Below are 5,012 nucleotides of genomic sequence, written 5' to 3' on the forward strand. Positions count from 1 at the left end.
GAGACAGGCTTACTTGGAAGGAGACCCCTAACATCCAGTCTGCCTGGACCTCTGCTCCACAGGTGGATTGAAGGCAGACAGAATCACTCAACACTCCCTCCGCATCCTGCACCTCTAGCCCCATCAGGATGGCACTCCTGAGTCAAGCCAGCGTAGATGGAGCCACATCCTGCTAGCCTGCCTGCTGAGTGCTCTAGAGCTTCAAGGACTAGGTCAATGATCTGCATGCCTCTAATCCTCCCACCATGCCCAGTGCTCCAGGGTCAGTCTGCCTGCAATCACTCTGCCTGCAATCCACCACCACTAAACACACACACACACACACACAAAGCTGGATACTCTGCTTGCTGCAGCAGAACCAGGTAGGCTCTGCCAGCCACCCAGTGCCCCCAGCAGGCTGCTTTCCCACCTGCCACTCCACAAGCTTGCCCTGCACAGGCAGCTCATACACCAATGCTGAAAGGACCTGCTGATTCAGCAGGCGTCCACCATTCCCCCAGCCTGCGTGCTGTTCATTTCGCTAACAACCCACACTCCAACCCCCTGTTCCTGTCATGCATGCAAGTCACTCCAGGGTCAGGTGGACGCAGCTGGTATCTCATGCCCTTCTAGGCCTTCATCCTCCACAGCCCCTCCTGAGGTTCTAGGGCTAAGCCTCTTCAGAGTTGCTTCATGGGCTCCAGCACGCACGCCATCCACTCTAAGGCCATGTCATCCAAGCTACCTAGGTCAGTGCATCCTGCACAGCACCCTTAGCTTGCAGGCCACACAACCCTGCACACTGTTTGCTCCAGGGTTAGGCAGATTCAGCCAGTGTCGCACACCCCGCACCCCACTCTGGGCCTGGACCCTATCAGACAGCATGCTATGCATATGAGTCCTCTCACTGTGCCAGCTGTTCACTCAGACCACACCCTGTGAGTGCCCGGACTGCCCAACATCGACTGTCTCTTCCAGGGCCATGCTGCCCTGATTGTCACAGCAAAACAAGGCCAAGGAAGGAACCCCCCTCCCCATCAGCTACAACCCGCCTGCCAAGCGCTTCAGGGCCACGTGACTACACTCTGCCCGCTGTCCACTCCTGGGCCAAGAGGGCTTAGCTGGTACCCCCATGTGTGCCAGGCATGCACACTGTGTGCTCCTGGGACAAGGGGTCATGACAGCAAGCCAAGGACCAAAGACGACCACTGGCAGCTTGTTCCAGGGCCAGGCAGGACAAGTCGATGCACTCTGCACCCACTGTCCTCCTACCATTTACTTCATAGCCAAATTGTCCTGGCCAGTGTCCCTGCTCCCAAAGCACTGTAGTCTTCCTCTTCAGGGCCTAATTGTGCTGTGGTAAGGGTGTGCTTTAAATATGCTCCGTCCATTTCCCCACTTGCGCATACAGGGCCAAGCTTGGTGAGCCAGTCCCAGTGCATCTCAAGCCCAAGCTCACCATCATACTCTCCACCATCCACTGCTGAGAGATAGTTGGTCTGATCCAGTTCCCTCAGCACTGGGTCCTTCTACTGGCCACCCTGCCCCTGCCAGCCCTAGCCTGCATGCTTTGAGTCCCCTGCCCCACAACATGGACACCCTATCACATTACCTCACTTTCCAGTGGTGTGTCCCACATCCATAGCCTTTCTGCAAGTTCTCCAGGGGCAGGCTAACAGGTCAGACCCAACATTCAACTCTAGCCTGTTTGTCCCTGTGGACTTCCTGCTGTTCAAGGGCAAGGTGGGATAGAGTTGCAAGTGATTCGAAGCAAAACACTGAAGCAAAAACCTCATTTCTTGTCTCACATGACACATTGTTTATGCAGTCAACTCTAGTTTACAAGGCAGGATTAATTTAAGAATAGAAAGGCAAATGGTTACTGCCCTAGTGGCAGGATGGGAAGAAAGAACCAAGAAAATTGTGGAAATAGTGTCATTTATGCACCAGCTAGGGGAGGGGTTCACTTGAGTCACCCAAGGGCAGAGATAAAGAAACTTATTCACAACATGCAGTAATGTCTATCACCTCACCTAGAAAAAAGAGGGTGATACCTGTGGCTTCCTTCTTCCAAAGTTGTGGGGTAGGCAGCCAGCTCACGGTCACAAGCTAGGAAGACACACCCCCACATTATCTAGACTTTCCCTTCTGCCCACCTGTGATGCTCACCTATCATCACCTGGAACCTGAAAGAGGGAAGTATTGCATTGTTGTGTAACCATTCCCCTCATAAACCACAATTAAAGCTCATGATAGGGAGGCGTTCACTCTCTTGGTCACATGCTTCCATCGCTCTGGCCTCTGACTCTTGGTCTCTCCAGTACTTGCTTGTTCTCTGCTTCCTGCAGACAGACTCTGAGGACAGGTAGCACCGAGCATGGTCCTATTTACCTGTATTCCTCACCTCCTCACCTTCTATTAATTACATGGGTGGGACAGTAACGATGTTACTTCTAAGATACTTTGTATTTCTAATTTGCGTGCTTTTAAGAGTTCCAGGAGAGGTAAGGATTAGCAGGAATGGAATGTGGGCAGAGAAGGCAGGGAAATGTGAATGTCTGCAGCCTGGTAAGTGTGTCCTGGCTGTTTGCTGTATGTCTCTTAGGATAACTTATATTGCTGGGGAAGCTGGGACATAGGTCTTCAGATGAACAGACAGACTTAAGGGTAATGACCATTTCTTTCTCATAGGGTTTTCATTCACACTGGATTTTCACATGGACTTGTCATTTGTTAATTTCTAATGGGCCCTCTTATCACCAAACTTGTTTAACAAATACTCCTTAATTCACCCTAGACTTGTCTGGCGTGGTCTTTCTTACACCCCACAACACCATCCTGGAGATAAGCTGAAAACTGAAGCGCAGTTCCTCTGACAGTGACCCAGAGATGAGGTTAGTGTGAGCCGCATCTCACTGCATTTCATACTGCAACAGCTGTGAGGGATGATTAATACGCTGATTCTATCCCTGTTTTCCCTCCCCAGAGGAAGGGAACAGGAAGGACATGGAAATAGGGGAACCCCTTGTTCTCACATTTTAAAGGATAATTTTACCAGGGACCAGGAGATCCAGTCTGACTGCTCACACACTACTCCAGCACCTTCATGTCCACAGCCGCCCTCTGCTTGCTCCAGGGCCAAGCAGGCTAAGCCAGCCTCTCCTTTCACTAAGCATGCCAGCCTGCCATCCTGCTTGTCATTAGGGACCACAACAGCTCAGGTGGTGCCCACCATGTCCCCTAGCCTACCCGCTGGTGGCTATAGGGCCAGGTCAGGTAACAAAACATCCACAAGCCTCTTACACGCAGGCCCTGCAGCCCTGTTCACTGCTTGAGGACTAGGCCAACTCTGCGGACCACCCTCACAAAGCAGAACCCCCAGCTATGCTGTTTGCCACTTCAGGTCTAGGCTGGCTCTGCCAGGGTCCCTGCCACCCTTGCCTTCCATCTTTCTCCTCAGGGTTAGGCTCACTTTCCCTGGACCCACAATGCCTCTAGAATTCCCACCTTGGTTACTGCAGCAGGCACAGGTCTTCTGGGCAGGAAAAAACCTGTGCTTCTAGTCTGACTGTCACACCTCCCTCAGGCTACTCCTGGTGGATCTGTCTGCCACTCCAGGGACAGATCTCATGACTACTCTGACCACCACTCTGACAAGCCTTGGTGCTACAAGGTCAGATGGGCGCTGATGTCACTTTTCGTGCTCCCAGCCTGCTTGTCAAATGTTCCAGGGCTTGGAAGGCCTTGCCGCCATCCCATCAGCCTGTAGCATGCCTGTCCATCTGCCCTGTCAGCAGCTCAAGACCAGGCTGACTCAGCCAGCAACCTGGTCCTGACAGTTGCTGAACCACCAGCTGCTTCCAGACTGGGACTGCTAAGCTGCAAACCCCTTTGGTACCCTGTGCTTCTGACTGTCAGGCCTGACAACTTGCCCATTGTTCAAGGTCAGGACAGGCCATTTGGGCCAGTGTATAAGAATTCCATCCTGCAAACACCACATTCTTTCTGAAGCTTCAGGCCCACTTGCCCTGCACCTACCATGCCTCTAGCACTCCTGCCAGTGCCAGTGCCTCTAGCACCAGCCTCCCATGAGTCTGTTCTAGGGTCAAGCCAACATTCCCATGTCCTCAGGCCTGCCATACACCACCTGCTTTAGGGCCACACAGGCCCTTACAGAATCCCAATATACCCAGCCGAACTGCCCTGCTGGACCACTTGCTTTTAAAGAACCAGATCAACTTGGATGGCAACCTCAGGCCCAAGCCCACCTGCCAGCCTCTCCAGGTTCAGGTGTGCTCACCCAGCCATGTCTCCCCTGCCACTGCCCCATCTGCAGCACCACCAGGGCCTCAAACCCCACATCCCTAAATGCATCTAGCCAGCCTGAGCTGCCTCATGGCAGCTGCTCTACCGAGCCATTTGGCACCCTCAGCTGGCCCACTTACTGCTTCCCCTGTGCCAGTTTCAAATCTAGCACTTTTGCCCCGCCCATTTCTACAAGGACAGGCTGGCTGCGCTGGTCACCCAGGGACTCTAGCCTGACCAGCCCGTGGCCACGGCTGCTGTCACACAGCCAAGGCAGTTTGGGCAGCACCCTCTCTGTCCTCCACCTCCAGCCACCCACTCCAGGGCCAGGCTAGCTCACTAACATTACTTAATCCTTCATACCACTCCACACGACATTCCCAGCCTGCCTAAAAGCCACTCCAGAGCCAGGCTGACTTAGCTGGTAACCAGTCTGAGGGTGCTCCACCAGCCTCCAACACACACTGCATCTGCTCCAGAATCAGGGGCACAGCTGGGGTCCTCTCGTGTCTAGCCTGCCCAATGCCCTGCCTTGTGCTCCAGGACCAGATTGACTTGCACACTAACATGGTATCTGCTTCAAACCACTCACCTGTCTGCCTGGCATTCCAGAGCCAGCTCTGCTCACCCTGTGCCCACCAGGCTTCTCCCACATCCAACACACCGGCTACTCCAGGGCCAAGTTGGGGACTGGGTTTCTTCCAGGGGTAGATCCTGCTTCCAGCCCC

Source organism: Ochotona curzoniae, unplaced genomic scaffold (genome assembly GCF_017591425.1).
Source record: "Ochotona curzoniae isolate NIBS_2020 unplaced genomic scaffold, NIBS_Ocur_1.0 contig_222, whole genome shotgun sequence".
Lineage (NCBI taxonomy): Eukaryota > Metazoa > Chordata > Mammalia > Lagomorpha > Ochotonidae > Ochotona > Ochotona curzoniae.